This window comes from Manduca sexta, chromosome 7 (assembly GCF_014839805.1).
Source record: "Manduca sexta isolate Smith_Timp_Sample1 chromosome 7, JHU_Msex_v1.0, whole genome shotgun sequence".
NCBI lineage: Eukaryota > Metazoa > Arthropoda > Insecta > Lepidoptera > Sphingidae > Manduca > Manduca sexta.
In genome coordinates this window covers 3,640,135-3,666,199 of record NC_051121.1, presented here as the reverse complement: position 1 = coordinate 3,666,199, position 26,065 = coordinate 3,640,135, and the positions used below count along the sequence as shown (strand labels likewise).

Here is a 26,065-nt window from a genome sequence, read left to right as displayed (position 1 = left end):
TGTATATTCCGTCACGTGATGTGATACCTATCACAAGTTAAAAAATAAAGCTAGTTTTTTAATTATTATCTAGAGTTCAACTAACCTATACTGCTGAATACCCTTAATTTATAATATTTTAAAATCTATTTAAGAGGAACGATACCGTCATATATTATTGTTGCGTAAAATTAATCGTTTAAACAGCGAACGCGACAGAAGCTTGCCGTTTTTGTAACATTTTTCATTGATGCGTGAAGTCATACAGCCCTTTAGACTTCCTTGATAAATGGCGAAAACACTAAAAGCATTTTCAATTCGAACCGGTAGTGAATGAGATCAATTCGTTCAATATATATTAGTATAGGTTATAATTATCTATGTAAATTATTCTCTCATAAACATATTTTAATACACATACCACGTTCTACATTAAAACAGCGCGCACCGAGCACAACATTTCTAAGCTCGCCGATCCTTTTAATGGTCCTTGGATAATATGCCCTTTGTCGAGGAAATTGGAAATTATTATGGTTTAGTGCGTAAAAGAAAATATTGCCGGATGTAGGAGTGTCGCCGAAATCCCTCTTCTAAATGTATTTTGCTGTGGACTAAATATATTTGCTACCCCGCTGGCCCATAATCTATTGATAGTAAACGGAATATTCGTAGAATTGTTTATTTTTTTATGAGGAATGCATAGAGATTATTTTAGTCTGTTACAGCTTGGTGAGGTATTTGTACCAACAAAATGGTAGTACTCGGCAATAACTTTGTTTTAGTACTTATGGCCCGATTTTTTTTAACATCAGCAATGCTTCCACGATTCCACTGGTAAAACATATTGCACTGATTATATTTATCACAATTGTAAGTAAGTATTTTTAAAATAAAACTATTTTGGCGATTGTATCGCGGTTTTTATATCATAATTTACTCCCAAAATTTCGAAAACTGAAGCCTTGGTGGAAATTGTATTATAAAAACTGAAAAGTAGTTTTCTTTTAATGTCTAACATTCGCGTAAACATAAGAAATCATTATGTTTTATTCTCGCCAACTTAGATTTTATTTTGTATTGAAGATTTTTATGATTTACCATCAGAGAAGGCCCTTTTAGCATCAGAAACTCTTGTCAACATTGTTCTAAAATACACCAGTTTTACGAGATTCTTTAAAGTCAAAAGATGTGTATCCGATTTTTATACCTCTATAAATATATTTGAGCAAGACGATACAATAAATTGGATTTTGTTAAGTTTTTCCATGACAAACAGAGCAACGTTTAAGACAATGTCAATCTCGGTTTTATTCATCCCTCGGGAAACTATGCTATCTACGCTCGAGTGATTGAACTTCTGGATTTATTGGTTGAAAATTGCCTTTTGTTAAGCTGAAATATACGTTATTGGTGAGAGACAATAAAGTTCTTAATTCTGTTTCCTGGTCGAGATAATCATCTATATTTAAAATCATCATCGTCATCAAGTATGTAGGGTCATTTTGACATCACGTTACTAACTGAAACTACACATTCGTCTTCACCTTTACTGACATTGTGCCAAAAATCGTCCATTAATAGCGAATATTTTCACCAAATATAATGGTTTTAGTTTTCTGAGTTTTGATCATTTTGTAGTTAAATGCGAAAATAGTGTATACATTAGTGTATTCTAACTGAGAAAGGTTCAGTAAAGATTGACTTCTATTAACTTTACTTTTTTTAAGTAGTTCACTTATTATGATGTGGGTACTTCCTGGCAGATATTCCCAGTTCAGCCTGCGTGAAAGTAATTTCCGGGACATAGGGCTCAATGTGGATCTTCCAGAATAACTAAGATATTTTGTTAGTACAGGCACGACAAAGTGACCCCTGCACTTAATGGTAAGGAGAGTAGACTTCAGATAGAATTTCAACTGTCGAGAGATTATCGCCAATCGCCACAATCATGCCGGCATATTACGGGTTACATTTATCCAGGACATGTTTATCTTTCCGTCATTATTCAAATGCATTTAGCGGTTTCTACGTACACTTCCAAGCATCTGCACAAACATAAAAAAACCGCATTTATATCAATAACATCCTACGAAACTTCGTAGATGATACCCATTTATAAACGGACGATCATGTCAGAGGACGTCACGATACATTCTGGCTAGGGCTTGCGTTTGATTGACGCTGAGAGGCTCGGATACCGCTATCTCGGATGGCACTCATAAATCACAACTGACGGTTCTAACGTCCAGTTAGTTTAAAAAACCAAAGGCAGATATGCCACCAGATCATCCACGTTTCGCCTCTATTTTCCGGCCTATGGTGTGCAAAGGCGGGGGGGGGGGGGGGGGGTTAATCGCCATATCGGGCAAAATTCCCAGACTTCGGGCTGATACTGAGTAGAAACAACCAATATAAATTAACGCCTCCTCTGATACTAAAACCTAGCGTCGCCAGTGATATAATTTGAAAATCTTATATAGAAAAATAGTTTGAATAGATATAGTACAAACGTGTCTAATATGTTCAGTATTTGTTCAGTATTTCATAATATCGCAAGTTACAAAATCTCTGAAATACTATGTATTCAAACAAATATGTCTAGACGTTGTAATTAGTAAGTTAAGTTTAAATAACTGTAAAATATTTGCAATTACGATTTATCTTTTTGTAATTTTGAGAATTCGTAGAAAATTTTCATTCGGTCTGATGGTAGCGTGCTCTGGTTGTAAATCTAAGTCTAGAGTCTAATTTGCAAATCGTTTTATATTTGTCATTATCATCACAAATTAGTTTTTCCTGAGACTCGCCGAGCTTCACCGCTCGGTGTCATGAAATGCGTGCCACTGCTGATCCTGGCTTACAGGAGTTGTAGTGGTGTGTGTGAGGGCGGGAAAGTCTCTCTAAAATCGTTTTATATAATCTAGTTTCGAATTTGTTACTTCATCGGCAGTTCCACTTCGCCATCCTCGCCTGCAGGTTCTACTTTCATCATTTAACTGAAACTCACGTCAATGTCACTTGCATGATTTTCGGAAAACATCTAAATCGTCCTCGTGTATTCAAAATTTATAGCTGTTTGGTGTACGAGAGCTCGTCATGTTCATGGCAGCCAGTCGTCATTGTCTGTCGGGTAATGTGAAGCGACGTTTTCGGTATTCTGTGGACAGTAGCTGCAACTTAGTTGCAAGTCTGGACACCTTAGTTGAAGCAACTATCAACAATTTAACTGCTGGTGAGCTTAGCAATTTACTTGACGCTATAAACACTTAATAATTTTATGTCTTTATCTTGTGCCTCGAGTTTGGATGTTGATGGCACCTTATGGCCTCTAACGCGCAGTAACAAAAACATCATTTAAATTACCTTCGTATTAACACGATCATGTAGGATTTCGTAATAAAAAAATACCATTTTCTTAAAAAAAATCACATATCATTTGGTAATCGTAGCATCTTCGCCCAACCCGAGCACTCCTCAGCATGGTCTAAGCCCTGACTCCCTCAGAAATGAAGAAGAACTTTGCAGTGGGACACAAAACAGGGCCATATTATATTTATAAATATACCCTTGATATTCACCATTAAAAACTGTTTAACGTCACCATTAGCATCTCAACTAAGTGAAATCATGAAACTTTTTACCTGACCGTACATTTGTCATACACTAAGAGCCGATCTGTCTCCGTGATAAACGAGCGTCTCTAATGCGAGCCTTTCAGCCTCTATCTAGTTTATATACGTTTTTGTTGTCCTAATGCCGTCTGCAGACTTCTGGCCTCGTTTTGGGGTGGTATTAAATACAGTGGAAATACTAAGAAATGATATATCAACAATGTCACATTTAGGGTTGTAGAATATTAGAAATTAGGTTTTGGAAACGTTTTGATAATGATTCGAATGTTGAGGGTTGAAGGAGGTTTGAGTCTAAGAAATTGCACAAAAACTCAATAATCTTACTATATTATTAATGCTATGAAATCTCAAAGATTTTAAGTGACCAGCAGGTCTGATACAAAATTAAAGTTAACTTTTCTCTGTTTCAGAATTGCCGTAAACTTCTTGGTGTTCTAAAGGTAATAGAAATATTTATTTTACTCAACTAATGCTGTTTGAAACTTTTTGTTTATATGTTGCCAAATTATTTTTATATTACAGCTAATCAAAAACTAAATAATTTGGGTTTAGTATAAGGAGATTACGAATCAAAAATTGGTCATCAAACATCGAATCAAAACTGTTGCACAAAGACTAAACAGTAATAATAGAAGAATTTGCATAACCCTTGCAGTGAACGTCTGCAAACTGTGAGAAAGTGTTCTCCAGTGATTCCCAGCAAAAAATCAGCCGCACAGGAAATGGTCAATTTTATGTCACACATCGATTATGATGTACTCGAATGGATCTCTTTCGTCTCTGACATTCAGGGGCGAATTCAGTTCAGATATAAAGTAATAGATTCCAAATCTGAAGAGTCCAAAACTAATTCAGTTGGGTTTTCGGTATTTGGATTTGAAATAAATGTGATCCAGTATTGATAGTTACAAAGTAAAAATCGAAAATGCTAAGTCTGTATTTAAGATTAAATTACTGGACGATAGGCTACTAAGAACTGAAGCATAAATGTATTTTTTCTAAATTTGCCTTTCTTTATGAACTAGTACTTATTCTTCTTAACTTTCCTTTATCTCATTATAGAACTCTTTCAATTGTATCATATTCTGCTTCTACGTCGATTCTATCCTCTCCTCATCTTTCTTAAAGCGTCGTCTTCGAAGACATTCCTAACAGTGGCCAAGCGTCTATACAATCCGACCCCTACCCGCTCCCTTTTTAGTTTTATTTACGATTGTCTTACTTTTTGTTTTCTGTTAAATTGACCGCGATATGTTAGTTTAGGCAATTAATTCTTTAGATACCTTTTGAAAAAATTCACCCTTCGCCACTGATTCCTAATCTATATAATTTAATTATGACCACAGGATCAAATGACTCTAATCTAAAACTGACGTGCAATCAGACGATGATAATAAATCATCCAACACGACCACATTCAACGTCAAAATTCACAAATTATAATTCATGTAGCATATTACTGGAAATAAAGTGGAAAAGATTCCGCTCCAGTCACCGTCGTCTCTGAATTGAAATGACATTTTGTCGGATGACCGCTCCGTTATTGGCTCGTGTGATTATCTTAGAATAGGGACGGATTTTTCGATCAACTACATCACCATTGATGTTTTATCTCTTTCATGTTACGAAGGTCGGACTGAAATGTGGCGATTTTACGATCGAGAACTATAGATTTATAGAGCATTTTCTTTGAAGGTTAAACCTTTTAAAAAAAATTAAGATTGAAATAAAAACTAAAAACTATTTAAACGGATTTTATCGCGGTTTTTTATATTATTATTTTCTCCCGACGTTTCGAAGACTTTGCAGCCTTCATGGTCACGGGGGGGACTGAGGTGTTGTTCATCCGTAAAGTCAAAGTTACAATATCTACCTACATTTTTCAAATATACAACTTTTTAAAATTTTATCTGTTGACGGTCCGATCTACGCAGAATGAGCTCACAGTGTCTTGAGGTCTGGCAGCCGGTCTTTTGGGATCCGATTTAATTAAATGTAGAACAGGATCCCAGGCTTGTGCAAGCTTCCAACCATCTTCCCTATTGAAATTTGGGTGTTTTTTAATTTCAATAGCCTCGCGAATCATCCTAGGCAGGAATCGGTGTTCTTTGGCAAGGATTTGTGGCTTGTCTAATCGCAAATAATGATTGGAGCCTCCTTCAGAATGTTCAGCGACTGCAGACTTCTTTATATAGGACAAACAAAAAGAAATATAGGGACCCGCGTAAAAGAACATATAGCTGACGTGAAACACCGACGCTCTACGAAGTCTGCAGTCGCTGAACATATATTTGAAAAATGTAGGTAGATATTGTAACTTTGACTTTACGGATGAACAACACCTCAGTCCCCCCCGTGACCATGAAGGCTGCAAAGTCTTCGAAACGTCGGGAGAAAATAATAATATAAAAAACCGCGATAAAATCCGTTTAAATAGTTTTTAGTTTTTATTTCAATGTCTAACATTCGCGTAAACATAAGATATCATTATGAAAAATTAAGATGTTTCAAATACAATTATATTTCACAGTACTAGAGGTTATACTTTCACAAAAATTTGTTACTGCCGATGTTTCTCGACTAACGCCCGTAACATCAACTACCTTCGTGTTGGCAATTGTTTTATACTATAAAAAAAATATTATGAGTGTAATCGGTGATACGTGTACAAATAGTTATTATACTAAATTATTGTTTCTAAAAATAATATCTAATATATAATTTAAAGTACGTAAATTAACATAAATCATCGTCATCGTTTCAGTAGAGAATCGTCCACTGCTGGACATAGGCCTCCCCCATCGAGCGCCATAGGGACCGGTTCTGGGCCGCCTTCATCCATCGGACTCCGACAAATTAGCATAAATATAAATTAGATATTCTCAACAGTGCGATGCCGTGTAAAAAAAACTTAGTCTGGGAAAATTTGAAAATGGAACTCACGCTGTTAATATACCAAGAGAAGAATGAAAAGAGGTTATTTAATATGTCAATTTACCATAGTTAAGTAGACGACATAATGGACGAATTAAACGCTTTCGAACTTCATAGTAAATTACATTCAGAAGTTAAAACTCCGCGTTATCACAACTTTTTGCCTGTAACAAATTACCCAGCTTACTTCGAAGGCATATAAATTATTTCTTTTAAAAGCTATTTTTATACTAAGACGTAGCTCGTTACAGGCAATAAATAGCTGAAGTTGCGAGTTGAGTCAAGGCGAAGGTTCAATAAAACCATTTTATTCCTCTTTTATTTAATATATTAGTAAATTGTTTGCGTGTTTGGACTTATTATCTTTAATTTCTAAAGTGCTTTAGTATAGCTGTAAAGATATCGTGTGTAAAATTGAAGGTTATGACTTAGTACTCCGGTGTCTGTTTTGTGAATTAGGTATGAGACCAATTGGGTGCCTGGTCTTGTTACTTGTACTTGTAGACTTCTAGAAACGTATTCATATAGCAACTCAGTTTCGCTCTTAAGTGCGAGATCAGCTGACACGCCATCACTTAAAGTCAGCATCTTAAAGTCTCCGCTATTTAATAAACAGATATCAATAACATCTTAAATCATATCTTAATTCATACCTTATGACGGTTTCTACAGCTGAGTTTTTATCATAAAACAATGCCGACTCAGCGAGAACAAGCTCCTATAACAGCTAAAGCTCGGTTTATTAAATATTTCATTACATTGTCTACTTGAGATCCCACTTAACAAAGACATGTATTCATTAATTCGACCCAAAGATTCCACAGTTAATCCTCACATCTAACAATTCTGACAAAATATATCCCTGTAAAACACTTTGTACTTTGTTAAAAACAAAAATAAAATCGAACAACTCTATTCAAATTTACACACGTCCAATGTCGTTCCGTTCCACGCAACATCAAAAGGAACGTTAAGCCTTTATCAATAAAAAACAAAAAGAGTACAATCAGAGCGTCAACAGAAATTGCCAAAGACCGACTCAAAGCGACACAAGAATGGCTGCCGGCGCCCCATTCCCGGTTTTTCCGGTGAAGAGACGCGTTTTTAAAACCGGCAAAATGAATGTCTTCGGATGAAGCAATCCCATTCCGTCCCGGCCAAAGTGTAATTGTTATGATTTCATTTATCATCCCTTTGTGCTATAGAAATTGTGCAGTTGACGTAATGAGTTTTAGTTGATACGACCTATTTATGTACTGAAAATATTTGAAATTTCTTTGTTGAAATATTTGATGGCGTGCGCACAAATCGTCAGTTTCAGTCAATTACTGTTAAACTAAGTTAGACTAAAAGCTTTTTTATTGGGTAAAATGTTTACATATTGATTAAGTGATTCTTGAAAATGTATATAACATTGTTAGTTTACTATTTTTAGGTTTTCGAATAATTTTTGTTTGTGGAATATTTTTAATTTTATACATAGTAATTGTAGCCAGTGTAACTACTGGACATAATAAGACTTAAGATCTCATGTCTCGGGATGGCGAGCGCAGTGAAATACGAATTAATACGTTGTAATTCAAGGTATTGGATGGTGTTTCGACTGTTTATGGGCGGTCATATCGCTTACCATTAGGCGAACGGCAAGCTCGTCTCGTCATTCAAAGCATAAAAAAAACAGGAGTTGTATGATTCGTTTTGTTTAAAGAGAGTTAATCAATTGGATCTTATTACTAATTCGTATAATTACGTTAATATTTTTAATTTTGCTGTCTTCAGTACATAATATTAATAGTTATCAATTTTAACATTAATAAAGTTTACATAATTTTTCAATCCATAAGTTTCCATTCGATCATTATAAATAATAAGCTTGAACAAACTTTTCTATTCAATATTTTTTATCATTTTTTCGCCGACGGTGCCCGATTCACTTAGTTGAGTAAATCGCGTACTAAGTCACGTAAAATTGTATTTATATTATAAAATCAATACACTGTTATGCTTGAAGACTATTCCATTGTAAATATCAATACACTGTTATGCTTGAAGACTGTTCCATTGTAAATATCAATCAAACAGTTGCATCGTTTGTAAAAACTGGTATTTATATTTTAATTTTACAAAAATAAAGGACGAGGTGATTTTGTATTTAAAATGGATAGGGCATTATCTTGTACGTTATTAATAAGCATCATTATACTTGTAGTATATCTAATGTAAATAGGGAAAAGCTACATTTTGACATATTTAGTAATATCTATTATGTTTGCCTCGGTGGCGTAGTTTATTGTACACGGTACGAGTATGACTACCGCTTTGAGGTCCAGGGTTCAAGTCCCGTGTCGGGGCAAAAAAAATTGTACCTACTGGGTTTTTCCATCTTGAAAATTACCCAGTCACACCACGAAGGCAGGTAGTTAGAGGTGTGATACCCCCGTGCCTCAGTAAAGGTGTTGGTCCTGCGCCTGATCTGTCTCATGTCATGTCAGATTGCCGTCTCACCGGACTATGAGAGTGTAGGGACAGATAATGCACCTGTGTATTGCGCACACACTTGTGCATTATAATATGGTTGATCTCCGTTGAGTTTGGCTATCATGGCCAAAATTCGTTTAAGAAGGATAGGAAAAGAATCAAATATCTTTTGTTTAAAAACAGTGAGTAATTACGTTATAAAAGTCGTTTCAATGTCAGTTAATTTAAAGTTTTCGTAAATTATAGTGAGATTTTGATGAGCTGTCCAGCGTCCCGAACAAAATTCTTATTAATTGAATCATAAAAATTCTAAAGCTGATGTTCCCTACTAATAATTAAATAGAAAAAAAACAATTATGTTTATTACAGTGTTATAAATTATAATCGAACGTGCGTTCCAAATTCGCTTATTATAAATAAAAAAAAATAAATCTAATTTCAAACATTGCTCGAAGAACGTTCCATTTGACAAAGCACTTTATTAGCGGCCAGTACTGAGCAAACTCGCACACGGAAGATGCAATTTACACGAAATAAACAAATTAACTCGGTCCGAACACCGAACCCCGCTTCAACAGGTGTTCTTAATTTGAAATCCAAATAACTGTAATGGCCGATGTGCTTAGCTCGACGGGCGTTAGGTGCGTAATGAGAGTGCCAAATTGAAATCAGAATTGTCACCATTGGAATCGATTCTGCTGAATTAGTGGAAATTGAGTTGTGATTCGTTGGATCTGTTTTAACCGTAATAAGTTTATTCTTTATTTAAATTCAAATAATTTTCGATTCGATATTTTCATTGCCAGACATATATTTATTCAATTACAATATGTAAGGAGACTTTATTATAATTATATATTGCATAACCTTTTGCCTGGCTTAGTAGTTCCTGAGATTCAAAAAAGAAACTCTTCAGCTTAATAATATTAGTGTAGATTAATTTCTACTCTCGACTAGTTTACTTCGGGTAGTTATTACTTTATCTTGTTTATTAATCTTTTAAATTATCTACCATTATTCATAATCAAAATCCATGTAGTCTTTTATTTGTGATTGGACATACATCTTTCGTATTAAGGTTATCAAGAGTACAAATTTTATTTCTAAAATAAGAAATACATCTAAACTTCGAAGTATGTCATATAAGTAAAAGGTTTTCCTGACCTTTCCAAGCCCCGGGGACGTTCCTACGTACCCACTTACAGATATAAAACCTTACAAGGGTCATAATGGATCTAATTTACGACAACAACTATGATAGATTCTGTTGGAGATTGTAACCTTCGTCGTGACTTATTATTTTTTTTTATATGTTCTATTTTTAGAACTAATTGTATTTTGTTTGCCATAGTTACTTCTCTTTAGTCCGAAATAAACACTCATGTCAATAACATCTTTTTACTAACTTTATTTAATTACTAAGAACATATACCATATTTACAACACGTTATCAGCACGAACGCTTAGTTCTTAGTTTTTTCACATTTTTTGGTAAAATAAAGTTGAATATATTTTTTGTGTGACTAGGAAATAGTAATAGTCTGAAAATGTCACATGAATCTGGAGATGTTTCGAGTGTGAAAAATTCCCCTGCGTCGATCACATCTTTTCCATTTCCTTGTTTGAGGATAAAAGATGGATATCCGACTTGGAAGTTCAAGATGCGAAATTACCTTATCCATGAGGATTTATGGGAAACAATTAGTGGATACCGAGATGGAGACACAACCCCTGCCTCTACAAAGGTACGCAAAGACGCAAAGGCATTAGCAAAGATATGCTTATCAGCAGAAGGTGCAGCGATAACCCATATAAGATGTGCGAAAACTGCATCTGAGGCATGGACTTGTTTGCAAAAAGCCTTTGAAGATAAGGGAATAGGACGAAGATTATTTTTGGAGCGTAGACTGTACAGGTTGAGTCTATCAGAGTTCAAAAATATTGAACTATATATTAACGCAGTTATGTCAACCGCACAGGATCTTGCGGATATTGATGTAGTCATAGAGGACAAGTCTATTGCTGCAATACTTTTGGGAGGTCTAACTCCAAGGTATGAACCTCTCATTATGGCTTTAGAAAATTGCAATGTAGACGTGACTACAGAGTTGGTGAAAACAAAACTGCTTAATGAAATGTCCAAAGATGTGGCTACATCATTAGACTCTGTCTTTCATGCGAAGAAGAAGCCTAAGTCAATGAAGAAGAATATAGTTTGTTATGAGTGCAAGACACCTGGACATAAGAGACCAGACTGTCCACAGAGAAACAAGAAGGAGAAAGGCAATGCGGTAAATACCAATGATACGATATTTACAAGTCTTAATACTTCTGGAAACCCAAGAAAGGACATAATTTATGTAGATTCAGGTTGTACTAGACACATGACTTCTAGACGGGACTGGTTTCAGAATATCTCGATACAGAATCAAGGTACTGTTACTGTCGCAAATGGAGAACAGATTAAGTGCTGCGGAATTGGAAATATTTCAATAAACACGCCCGAGAACGTGGTCAACAATATTAGTGATGTTGCTTATATACCAGATTTGAAAGCTAGTTTGTTATCTGTATATAAAACTGTTGAAAAGGGTTTTATTTGTGTTTTTGATAAAAATGGATGTAACTTTTATAAATCTGATACTTTTAATTTTACAGGTGAATCTGTTGCTCATGCCTCGCCCTGTGGTGGACTGTACGTTTTAGATGGTACTGTAAATGTTTCCGAGAATGTGGCGGATAATTGTTTGACACAAGATGTGCACTCTGGCTGTCAGGATAGTTATCAAATTTGGCATAAGAGGTTAGGACATTTGTGTCGTATAGGCATGAACCAACTGAAAAATCACAAGGTAGGTATAAAGTATACAGGAGTAGATAAAACTAGTTGTATCGCTTGCGTGGAAGGTAAACAAGCAAGAAAACCTTTCAAAAGGTTAGCGTTTAATAGGGCTACTTCCCTTTGGAACTGATCCATATGGATTTGATGGGACCGGTGTCTACAACTTCTTTTCAAGGAAATAGATATATGTTGACAATAGTAGACGATTATACGCGAAAAGTGTTTGCTTATTTTATTTCTTCTAAAACAGAAGTCAAAGATATATTTTGTGTGTTTCAATGTTTTGTTGAAAATCAGTTAGATAAAACAATTAAAGCAATTAGGACTGATGGAGGTAAGGAGTTCGTGAATAAAGAGTTTGTTGATTATCTTGCTTCAAAAGGTATAGAACATCAAACAACGACGCCTTATAGTCCTCAGCAAGTTGGAGTAGCGGAACGCACCCATCGTTCGGTTACAGAAAAGGCAAGAACGTTGCTAGCTGAAAGTTCACTACCGAAAGCATTCTGGGAAGATGCATTCCAAGTTGCCATTTACCTTAAGAATAGGTCTCCTCATCGAGCCTTAGGTGGACAAATTCCTTATGACAAATGGTATGGACGAAAAGGTGATCTTAGCCATCTAAAAGTATTTGGTTGTAGAGCTCTAGTCCATATACCTTCGTGTCACAGGAAGAAATTAGATGTCAAGGCACAGGAAGCAATTTTCGTCGGTTATTCTGAAAATCCAGGCACTTATATTTTTAGGGATCCTGCTAACCCACGAAAAGTTATTATATCCAGAGATGCAACCTTTTTTGAAAATTGCTTTACAGCGCTAAAGCAGAAACAATCTGTCGCACAGTCAGAATCTATATTGTTATTTGATGAGCAAAAAGAGATTGATTCTGAGTTTGATCATGACTGTCAATTCTATGACTGTGATGAGAGTATCAGCCCGGCGGCTGAAGCAACTTTACCAGTAAATCTAGAAAGTGCAAAAGAGTCAGTGACTCTGGAAGAGCGAGAGTCTCTCATTGACTTAAGGCTGCCTAGTGTGGAAGAAGAGACAGCGAATTTGGAACAGAAATCGCACCCTGAGCGCAGATACCCTTCCAGAGACAGAAAAACAACAAATTTTTATAAAGCTTACAATACGTCAATGGTAGATTCTAATGAACCTACGACATATTACGAAGCTACTCATGCCGATGATGCTGATAAGTGGCACCATAATATGGCTGGTGAGTATAGTTCTTTAATGAAACTCCATACATGGAATTTAGTAGATAAGCCTAAAAAAGGTTATGCCATGTAAATGGATTTACAAAATTAAACTACCAAACTCTATGGTAAAGAACTTATGATATTGGGAATTTTGTTGATGACATAATAGTCTTCTTTAAATCTAATTTGACATTTGACACTGTCAAGAATTTGAATTTTTGAGAAGATTTGTCGAGATATTTTTCATTAAAAGATCTCTGAATTATATTCTTTCTATATTAGAAAAGTTTAATATGAAGGAGTGTAAGACCGTGGATACTCCATTAGTATAAAATAATATGGCAAGAAGAACGGATGGTCAAGTCATAAGAATGAAGAACCATTTAAAGGGTTTTTGTGACGCAGACTGGGCAAACTGTCCAATCGACAGAAGGTCATACACCGGTTATGTTTACAAGTTAAGTGGAGGTCCAGTATCATGGGAGTCCAAGAAGCAACCTACTGTTGCGTTAAGTTTGGCCGAGTCAGAATATATGGCATTAGTGTCTGCCACGAAGGAAGCGTGTTACTTACGTCGGTTTATATACGAGATAACAGGTATACTTTGTTCAATTAACTTAGCTTCTGACAGCCAAAGTGCCATTAATCTTGTTCGAAATCCTGTACACCACAGCAGGACGAAGCATATAGATACTAGGTTTCACTTTATTAGGGAAAAGGTATCTAATAATATTGTTAAGTTAGAATATATAAAAGTAACGATATGCCTGCTGATGTACTAACGAAGGCCCTCGGACCTCTAGCACACAAACGATGTGTAGTTAACTTAGGTTTAGAAACTTAATTATTTTATTTGTTTTGTTTCTGTCACAACTGCGATTAAGGGCGGCTGTTGGAGATTGTAACCTTCGTCGTGACTTATTATTTTTTTTTATATGTTCTATTTTTAGAACTAATTGTATTTTGTTTGCCATAGTTACTTCTCTTTAGTCCGAAATAAACACTCATGTCAATAACATCTTTTTACTAACTTTATTTAATTACTAAGAACATATACCATATTTACAACAGATTCTAACACCAATTTTTATTTAAAATATATTTTATACTAGCTTTTGCTCGCGGCTTCTCCCGCGTGAAGTTTTCCGGGATAAAACTGCCGCTATATATTTTCCCAGGATAGAAAGCCTATAACATTCCCAGGACCTTAAACTATCTCCATACCAAATTTCATAAACGTTTAGTAGATTTTAAGAAAATCGATAACATACAGACAGACAGGAAAGGGACATTGTTTTATAATATGTATAGATATACTAGCTTTTGCATGCAGCTCCACTCGCATGAGAATGTTTTTCCGTGATAAAAGAACCGCTTTATATTTTCCCGAGATAAAAATAGCCTATAATACTCAGGAGTAATGTAGCTTCCTATCAGTGAAAGAATTTTCAAAGTCGGTTCAGTAGTCCCAGAGATGTTCCCCTTCTAACAAACAAAGTTGGAAAATGTACCTCTATAATAATATTATAGGTAGTATAGATAACATTTAATTAATTATTATTATAAAGGTATTAACTTCCAGATATAATAAAGCTTATTTTAATCATGATAAGATTTATTTATGTAGCAAATTTTATCTGAATGTGGTTTGCGGTTTTTGCCTTTATTTACAACAAATATTTTACAAACTTTTATATTATTAAGATGAATTTCTGTGACATAAACAAGCTACCCCGTGCTGTGGACAAAATAGGACTCTATAATAAATGAGGTAAGTTATACTATTGTGTGTATGTATAATGTAGGTATAAGATAGTACGAATCAGTGCAGTGTTCACCGTCTAACCCCCAGGCCAACCTTGCAAGCCTTGTGTAGAATAGTGATGGCTGTAGTTATCGATAAAGGGTATCGATATCGATTGAAAATTAATATATATGAATAGAATATTTCCGTGTTTTTAATTTGTCTGTGTCTTAAATGAATCTAAAACTTTTTAAAAAATATTGTTTTTGTATTAATAAGTTTAATATACAAGTTATACTAATATAAAGTTTTGTTTGTGAATTCATTTGTAACATTGGAAACTGTAATCTCTGGCGCTACGAAAGAGATTCAGAGTTTTTTCGATCAGTAAAAAAGTTATTTATTAAAAGATATATTTTGACTTGAATACGTTTACAAACAACTACAGACGAGACATTACCGACCAAATTGAGACTGGCGTTTCTTTGCTAATAATATAAACGACTAGGTGTTGCTCGCGGCTTCCTCTGCCTTAAAAGCCTTTTCTGTGACAAAACTGTACAACGCTATCCATATAAAAATTAGAAAAAAAAACATTTTTTTGTCTCATGGGAACAAATTACAGGGATAAAAAGTCTACATTATTTACTCTTATGCCAAATTTCATCGAAATTCTTTCATTTGTTTCCCTTAAAAATCATCCAAAGATTTTCACAAAATTTCACATTTATCTGATAAGATAATGTGACAAACTATCGATAAACAAGCCACCCAACCCTATTATCGATACATCGCAACCATGTTTCCTAAAGGCATTAATAACGTTCTACTCCTGTAATACTCAGACGTATTCTACATTATGTACGTGATTATTAGCTTTAGCTCCCAGCTATGCTGAAATAGTTCGAGAATTCACCAAGAGATGCCGTTGTATTCAATTTTGGTAGGTCTTTTGTATGCGGGAGTCGGTCTGAATGGATATCGTCGCTTTGTTTATGGCGGGCAGCAGTGTGCATTCTTGCTTTCTGTTACAAACAACTAGCTCTTGCCTGCGGCTTTGCCCGCGTGTAAACGGTTTTTTGTAGCACACAGAAATAATGTATCTTCCTATTAGTGAAAGAATTTTCTAAATCAATTTAGTAGTTCCAAAGGTTATCACCCACAAACAAACACACAAACTTTTCCCAAAACATATTAATATAACTACTAACGTTTTATGGTGACGAGTTGATGCCACAGACTAATTTCATAGAGCATACAACTGCAGTCAATTGCAATGTTTTACCAAACGAAATTTTGAGTAACCTCAATCAGCATTTATCGGTATTCGTGACACTATCAGACTAGCAACTTGCTCGTTTCGTCATCTAGTTCTATAAATTATACATTAAAAAGCGATCACTTGAATGCCATTAAACTAAAGACCCGTAAGAAGTCTGAAATAAAAATCCTTCACACTTCATCAACGTAAAATAATAATCCCTTTTATAAAATGTCTTTGGAACAAGCGAAGGGAAAATTAAGTAAGTTTAATGGAAACATTTAGGAGGGGACCTGCGAGGACAGGTGTAAGGGAGCGATAGAAGACAAAGGTTCAGGGAAAAGGATGGCTAGGGACGGACTTTGTCGATGAAATATATCGATATCTGTGGCGAAAGGTAACATTTTCCAAAAGGGAACCCGACATATCATTTAGTACTAATATGCCTATGCTTATATAATATGGTATAAATGCGGTCTGCATATCGTTCTGATAGTAAGATACTACATAAATTGTAAATAAAGGGAAGCCGGCAGGAATTTGGTTATATAAACCCTTTACCACTGATCGATGTATAGTAACTAGTATTACTTTGTTTACTATAGAAAGTGATTATGGTACGTTTCCCAAATAGATAGCAATTATAATCGATGCGTGTCAGTTGTCTACGATTACATTTCCACGAGTCACTTAGCGAGTAATTTTTCATATTGCAGTCATTTCTAGACATGTGAAAGTGCTGTAATTCTTATTTTTTTTTAAAGCAAAAAATCTAAATAAAATACCCTAAATAACAAATGCATCTGATAACATACAAACTCAAAATTACCTCACCCTGGTCAATCTTTTGAAAACACTTATTAATTAAATACATAGCCCGAATAAATAACATCGACGCCGTCCCATCCCTAAAGCTACAAAGATAATAAGCAACGAGGAAGCCCGCCAGAAATTGTAACAAACGCCGCTTCCCCTGACGAGAGAAAACTCTTTCAAACTGTAGATATTTTTACGTACAGATGAAACTCGTTTATTCTTTAATTGGATAAGCATTTTCTCATTACACTAGCTTTGCCAGCTGGCTGCACTTGAGTCGATTAGAGTACGTGTATGGTAGAGGCTAGATTAATCTTTACACAATATTTACCTAAAGAGTTTGTTTGGACGCGCTAATCTCAGAAATTATGAACCGATTTTTTTTTTATTTGATGCTTTGTTACTCCTGAGCGCTATAGGCTTTTTATCCCGGGAAAATATTTATCCCGGAAATCATGTTGTGCTGCAGGCAATAATAGTTCCCTTATTAACTACCTAATGTTAAAAACGTTTTCACTTTGATCCTTTTGTCAAATTATTTAGCAGTTAAAGAGTAAATATTCCTTTTTTAGACTATTAAAAATATTACTATTTAATGTCTCAGAATGATGAACCTTAGGCTTTATTATTTAACTTTAATAGAGTAACTACTATATTATATAAACAATGGGTATTTTTCTCACCCTTAGGCCATCTAGAAAATGTAGGTTGATATTGTAATTTTGACTTTTCAGACGACCTACACTCAATCCCCATAACCATAAAAGCTGCAATCCTCCAAAACGACAAGAAAATTATATAAATAAACCACGATAAAATCCAAAAAATAATTTTATTACAAAAACATCTCAATTCGAATATCCTGAAAGTTTATATTACAAAATCCTTTCTCGTTTAATGTACCCTACATTTTAAAGCTGTACTTATTCCCAGTTCTTTAATGCAGCTACATAGCTATTTGCAATAATCCTGGTTCTCTATATTTCTATGCAAATACTAACAACATAGCGTATACAAAATGGAACTCTAAATGCAACAAAGATAGACTTTAGTGCATAAGCGGAGCGGATAATTGAGCATGAATAAATATACTTGAAGTTTACATAGGCCTGACTTAATATGCCGAGGCTGTACTGTGAGTGTCAGAATCTTATTTATTTATTTTACACTTTGTACAAATGGTATACAGGCGGACTTAATGCCATGGGCATTCTCTCCCAGTCAACCTTGTGGTGGTGGTGTAGAGAGGACGGAGGCAGGTGTATAATAAAAGAAAGTGAATAATCTTCAGTGTAATTTCAACCCTAAGACATAAACGGTATTATTTACTTTTATTATTTAGAACTGTTTTTCTTAAGCCGTATTAATATGTCCACTCACTTCTGAGCCGGCACCTCCGTTCTTATTATGTTTAACAAGGAAACAGATTGGAAAGATATATTACTCACATTTCAAGAATGTTTTAAAAGTCTTTATAGACTTACTTGAATATTATGATTGCTTGGGTGGCGTAGTTGTGTAACGGTATGACTGCACTGCTGAAGTCTGGGTTCGATCCCCGGGTCAGGTGATATTGGGTGTTTCTACTGGAATTTGTACCTGATATGGCGATAGGCTCGCCCCATATCAATTCATGAGACGGAATTCACATGGCGAAAAGTGTATGCACTAGTTGTGCCTCTCCCTACCCTTTCGAAATAAAAGACGTGAGTATGTGTGTACTGAATATTAAAAAAATACATTTTTATTTAATACAGTGAAACAGGTCTTTAATATTCCAATTTTTTATTTAATATAGGTCCTACATATTCCAAAAACGAAGAGCATTTCCGCTTTTCCTATACCACTAAGATCACATCCAGATCCTACCCCAGTCTTCTAGTAACGAGAACATTTAACAACACACTTTATTGTTTCAAACGGACCAGTAAAGCTCGGTATCAAAACTGTTTTTAAATAACATGTAACCATTTTGAATACTTGTATTGTTTATAATTTATTAATGGCGGTTTATTATTCATAATATCAGCCCTGTATTATATACTATCCCACTGTTGGGCACGGGCCTCCTCTACTGCTGAGAGGGATTAGGCCTTAGTCCACCACGCTGGCCCAGTGCAGAATGGTAGACTTCACACACCCTCAAAATTCCTATAGAGTACTTCTCTGGTATGTAGGTTTCCTCACGATGTTTTCCTTCGCCGTTAAAGCAAGCGATAATTCACAAAGAATACGAAAATTATTTAGAACAATAAGAGGTGGGTGCCCTTAGGTTTTGGACCTGCGGATATTTTACTGTGCAGTCCAATCCATACCCAACTAGAATATTACCACTATAAATTATAATTAATTAATAGCGGTTTAAGAAGTGAGAACTCCAATAAATATTTTAAAGCTGAATATTTTCATCTTACGCTTTGTACAAGGCATTTTCCATAATAGTTCTCGCGACAATACCTGAATAAAAATATGGCGTGGTTTTAAATAATATTCCGCGGAAAATTTTGCGAATTATCTAATTACAATTTCTCTATACTTTTTTTTTTATTTTACATCGTCTCGCATACTAATTAGAGTAAACATCTGAACAGTAATGCAATGTAATACTATATCGACGGTTGAAAGGCTAATTGACTTAACCGATTTTTTTTTTCCAAAATTTTAGCCAGTTTAATAAACATAGAAAAGCTTTAATATGTATGAAACTCAGTGTCGCAATAAAAATTACACTAAATTCAATTAGCTTTTCAACCGTCGATATACAGATCAAAAGCACGTTAAATAAAATCTCCACTTCTCCAAAAGCAAATAACAAAACGAAGTTCGAATTTCAAACCGAGACGAATTTAAATTCACAATTCTAGATTCTTTGAGAGCGGAATGCCATTAGGAACACATTTGCGTTCGGCCTGAGGGAGTATCTAGAGCCAGACACGTGAAACACTATCGGTAACACCCGATATCTCCTGCGATCCGATAATGTGTCGAAAATTATTGCGAAAGGCTGCGTACTGTGCATTTAGTTACTGTGTTAAGTGTTTTTAATACGCTCTGATTAATGTTTGTGTGATTACGAAGGATATAATATCAGATGTACTCAATTGCTGTGTTATTGTATCTTGCCATCAAGCTATGTACTCGTCTCGTCAATGGTATAAAATCATGGTTTGAATAATCGTGAAGTCAGTTTAGTAGTTCCTGAGATTAGCGCTTACAAACTAACAAACTCTTCACTATTAATTTTCTTTTATACGAGAAAGCAAAATGGCTCCACTGCACTTGATGGTAAGTGGAATGGAGTCGAAAAGAATTTCGTGTGACGAGAGATGATTACCCCTCGGCAGTCGACACAATCATGCCGGCCTGTTGGAACTGGATATATACAGGCTGATCCCGGAACGCGATACTTACGTGGGCCACTATTGCTGGTTTTAACTCCTCGTGTACGGTGGTCGCTATCCAGGCGGATATAAAATATATCCTACCATCCGCAGTACTAGTTTAGACGTACAAGCCTCAGTGTTACCATACAGTCATCCAAATCAAATGTTATTTATAACGTCTAGTTATCACCCAACCAGAATCTACAAGCCTCTTTATAGTTAATGACAAAATCAATACGTTTATCGTACTCCGCGTTACACCTTCACATGAAATTAAAATATTTTAGACTTTATGTGCTATAAATGACTTTAGGCGATGACTTAGTGTGGTGTGGAACGTACTGCTGAGACGAATGTGCGCAGGTTCAAAACCAAAAGATACGCACCTCTGATTTTTATAAAAAAATGTGTGCTTATAGCTATCTTTCGCTAAGGAAAACATCTGGAAAGTTCTCTATAGGAATTTTGAGGGTGTGTGAAGTCTACCAATCTGCACTAGGCTAGCGTAGTAGACTAAGGTCTAACCCTCTCAGTAGTAGAGGAGGCCCGTGCCCAGCAGTGGGACAGTATATGATACAGAGCTGATACACCTAACTAGGCTATCTCCGCCGTCAATTATATATATGGTCCAACCAAAACTTAGTATGCCATAAATGTAACCATAGCATGATATTTGCAAATTTGTCGCTTAGTAAATTTATCGTTGTTGTCGTTTAACTTAAAATGTATGAGTCGAATTGTCTGCATGAATAAGTTGTCGGAAGTTTGGAGTTCGCTTGTAGTTCCTATATTTACGAGTACTTGCCATATTGTTGATATTGTACTGTATTTTATTTCTTTAGTTTTGTCGTATGTATTTCTGTTATCGAAACCTACCTAGATGAAGCTCGAAGTATTTTTTTAATTAAGTTGTAAATGCGTACGGCAACCACACTGGACATGATGGTAATTCAAACAGGCTCCAGATATTGTCGACTGATGAGAGAATCGCCCGTCGCCAGTCGACATAATTATGCCGGCCGTTAATTTACCAGCATTTGTGTGCGACTCAGCCCGATTATAAATCTGTTTTAACAAAATGTGAAGTTAGGCATTAGTTACATAATGATTAGATGAGCAACAATAGTTCCAGATATTCACAATCATTCGTTAAGCAAAAAAAAACATATCAAATCATTTTAACCACAGCTAGCCGTAACTTTCGAAAATAAGTCGAGGGTCGAAGGCTAATTGGGTTAAGCAGCATAATATTTTTTTCAAAAACTTGTATTCGAAAGACGCAGAAAATACAGACTCCAAATATTTGTATAACTTAACCGACCTAAAATGTCGCTTGGGTCAATTTGCCTTAAACTCATCCAAGTGTTTCAAGCAATTAAATTACGACAGTTATTATTTAAATACAAATAAATTTTGTATACACTTGCACACACATCACGTCTTTAACCCAGGGGTCAGCAGAGATGCAACAACACCCACTATTCACTTGTGTATTCTTGCGCCATTGTGGGCAAGAATTCCGGACTCCTGATACTGAGAAGAAAATTCCAATATCACTTACCGGACCCAGGTACCGAACCCGGGATTTCAAAGCGGTGTTGTACCGCACGTAATGCAATTACTTCACCGAGGTCTAATATGTTTTCATTAAAATGTAAAACGTCGTTGACCGAGGCTGTCAATTTCGTTTAGAATATCAAATTAAGCTAGCTGCTAAAAACTCAAATAGTTCGGCCTCATTCAGGCTAACTTGACCTATGGACTATACAAACTTCTTTAGCAGCTAATCTTGTATATTGTACGTACGAAATGTTATAGCTTATAAGCCTACTACTATTAGTTCCACCAAGGAATGCAATTTACCTAGAGATGGAACAAAGCCAACTCTAATAATTGAAACCAATAGTACCTATAATCGATACAAAAATGCGATATAAATATTAATACATTGTATTACACGATCCGCATAACGCTCGATAAGTTATAGAACTACGCTAGTGACGCGACGGGTATCGATTAACGGTGTCGATAAAATGTGTTGTCGATAAACGTGTTGAAAAATGTTGCGGTCGCATGATGGATAAGTGGATTATTTACGATAATTAACTGTCATCGTATGTGATTTTAGTGTATTAAAATGAGAAAATGTTTACATTCAGAGTTTTATGAGCGAAGATTTTTGAATGAAATATCGATGGCGTCGTGTTTTTGCAGGTGTTTTAATTGAATCTACAGCTTTATAAATTTACATACATACATACATAACATCACGCATTTTATCCCCGAAGGGGTATGCAGAGGCGCAACTAGAGCACCCACTTTTCGCCAAGTATGTTCTGTCCCATGATGTGATAGGGGGCGAGCCTATCGCCATATCGGGCACAAATTCCAGACTCCGGGCTGATACTGAGCAGAAAAACCCAAATATCACTTTGCCCGACCCGGGATTCGAACCCAGGACCTCAGAGCGCTATTGTACCGGACGTGCAATACAACTACGCCACCGAGGCAGTCATTATTTATAAATTTAATTATGTTAATATAGTAAACTTGTGAGAATAGTTTAAAACTAGTGATATTAAATTGAGTATTGACATTGGAATGATTGTAAGGTAATATTATCTACATTTTATTATAGTTTAACGTATTGGTGACTTAAAGATTTTTATGACAATGAATTTAATAATACCAAATTTTCTACATTTAATGTCATGCAAAGCGATTACGATGAAATGAAATCCTTTAAGAATAAAATTCCAAAGAAATCTCATCACAATATTTAATGTTTTTATCATCCTATGATTTATTTTTATTTATAGGTCAACCACCTAGCGCGGCATCGACTTATCAAACGTCAACATTAGATAAGATTGTCTATAAATTGAATATTCTGGTTCGTTGACACTTCCCTGTCTAATCTTGTTTTATTATCTATCTGTAATGGCTTTCATTGTCCTAGATTGATTATATCTTAATTGGTTTTGATATTATATTTTATAGTTAGTTTCACAGCTTAAAGTATGAACTTTGATATAATATTTAAAACGTCATTCTTCTTAACTGTATCTAATGCAAACAGACATAAATCGTTTTGAGAAAATATATCCTGAATCCAAAAAATCCTTATAAATATATTATATCATAAATACGAGGAACTCCACGCACTTAAGTTACTAAAGGAATCATCACAAAATTAAATATTAATCAAATCCGTAATTCCCCCATTTCTTAGTCAACAGCTTACGATCGAAACAACGAAGCTTGCCAAGTACGTCACATATTATGAGCAGCTCATTTTTTTTCTTTGATAAATTGCTTGCAGAATACCCCGAACATAATGGAAACGCTTAAATAAATTATTTTCGTAGTATCCATTAATATCTCCAGGTCTTTCACATCACAAGAGGTCAAATAAAAGTTATTTAGCACGCATTTGTTTTTTGCGACGTATATTACTTCCAAATGAAATATACATGCCACGATTTATGATTGTATCACGGCTATTTTTAGAAAATGAAATATTTCTGGTTACTGTTTTATAAAGAATAATTATTTTGATGATCTTTCTCATAATTTTTATAGAATAAAGATTTAAGTAACAAGGGAAACCCCAATCCGACACACCAGACTACGTTCCAGCCTTATCTAGTTTTCGCAATTCATATTTAATAAATCGATATCGATGTTTATGCAACACTAGCGCGTGTCGCTAAGTCTGCATTAGTGTTTATCGTTCGATTCAGTGAGGTTGGCCGGCTGCCTACGGCACGCGCACTTCACACGGCACAATAAACACCGACGGCGTGCGATATTACCTACCAAAACGTTGTTATCGATATATTTTTTCACCTTGCTAGTCCCTATAATTTAACATGTTCTATATTTAAATTAACGTTGACAGTTTAAAAAAATGAACTTTGTTCGAAGTTGTGTTCGATTTTCGAAACATTTTATTATTTTGTGTGGCCAGTGTTGTTAATTTGTGAATCGAGTGATAAGTGGTTGGATGAGGTTGTAAAACGATAAATCTTGGATTCCATTTGGTGAGATTCTTAATTATCTAATTTGTCTTTATTGTAAAGATTTACGATTTAATAATGCCTTTTAATATTTATTACTCAATCAGATTTGTCTGTATGGTTATAATTGAATAGAAAACAGATCTTGTTTCTTCATTAATATATTTTGTCCTTTAATAGATTAAGACGTTACCTTAAAACTATTGGCAGAAATTACGATCGGCTACTCAGGTCTATAGGCGTATATAGATAAGGAAAAATCCCCTTCAGTCTACTTCTAAAAAATATACCGGAAATTTATAAATTTCCTAGAATAGATGATAACATAAATGATTCATATTTTTAATAAAAAAATCAATATAGTTGGAAATAAAATACTTAAATAATTATAGAGTCAAAAAAATACTCTCTTCTCCTTAACCTCTATTTCTTTTCTTTAAATGTCGATGCAATAGAGTCTAACAAGCTTACAGAACCGTTTTAATTTAGCTCTTATGTCCAGTCACCTGACGGAATACATCCTTAAAAGGGAGTTGCAAATGTTTTTGTTGTTGTATCGTTGAAGGTTTGCTTCGTGAAATTATCTTGGAATGGTATTCTGTATCCCAATTTCCATTGTCATAAATGCGATGAGGTTCAGTACTTGCTTATTATAAATTGTCAGAATAAGGTGATATGCGAAATCAGGACCCTGATGACATACTAAACAACGTATAAAGTATAGTAGATGCAACTTGATTTACCCCTGAAGCGCGATATCAGCTGAGACGCTGTCAAATTAAAGTCAGGATCTTAATATCATAGCTATTTAATAAAATGATACCAACATCTGAAATGACATCTTAAGCGTATGACTGATTTTGACAGCTTAGTATTGTCTATTAAACAATGCTGACACAGCTGAGAACAAGCTCTTGTGTCAACTTAACCTTTGTTTATTAAATAGCTCAATACTTCATGTCTACTTGAGATTTTACTCAAGAGTAAGATTTTACTGTTGATAGGTCTCTCATGTGTGAGACTCCGCCGGGGTAAGTATCACCGCAATGTCTATTTCTACCCCCAAGCAGCAGTGTGTAGTCACTGTTGTGTTCCGGTTTAAAGGGCATCGTAACTACTGGACATAATAAGACTTAACATCTCATGTCTCAAAATGGCGAGCGCAGTGGAAATACCAAACAATACCTTATAATTAAAAGTGTTGGATGGTGTTTTTACTGTTTATGGGCAGTCTTGTCGCTTACCACCAGGCGAACGGCAAGCCCGTCTTGTCATTCAAATTAATAAAAAAATTATTGACTTATTAATACAACCCTATTCCTATACAGATATAATTCAAAGTTGTATAATATACTTATCACCAAGCCTGGCACTGTCATATAAAAATAACCAATCCCATTCCAATTCATTATGGACATTGTTACCCTTGTCATATGGTAATTAATTAAAAGACAAACACGAAGTTCCCAATGTCGCTCACGCCCAGGGGACTGATACGGTAATGTATTGTGGTTTTAGTTTTCCATGTTTGATGGTGACCTGTTTTCGCGGTTTGAGTGATGATAAAATTACAATTTAGAAAATTACAAGATTCGGCTGATGTTACAAGCGTAATATTCAAAACTCAAATTGTAATGTTGCCATACTTATAACAACTAGTCCACCAGGTAACTACTTCTTGCCTTGTGTGTTCCGTCCCATGATGTGATAGGGTAATATATACCGGCCACAAATCACACTCCAGGCTAATACTGAGAAGTAAATCCCAATAT

At 35.1% G+C, this 26,065-nt stretch overlaps 1 protein-coding gene across 6 annotated transcripts in view; it reads left to right on the top strand.

Annotated features, from left to right (window-relative positions):
* Window positions 1-26,065, top strand: part of LOC115447677 (brain tumor protein) — a 520,294-nt gene that overhangs the window by 115,793 nt on the left and 378,436 nt on the right. For 3 of the 6 annotated variants that reach the window (XM_037447641.1, XM_037447643.1, XM_037447637.1), the window contains exon 2: window positions 4,022-4,051. The gene's annotated coding sequence lies outside the window, so the exon portion shown is untranslated. Of the gene's footprint in view, window positions 1-4,021; window positions 4,052-23,989; window positions 24,318-26,065 lie in introns of those variants that run through there. The other 3 variants (XM_037447642.1, XM_037447638.1, XM_037447640.1) reach the window with 2 other exon arrangements.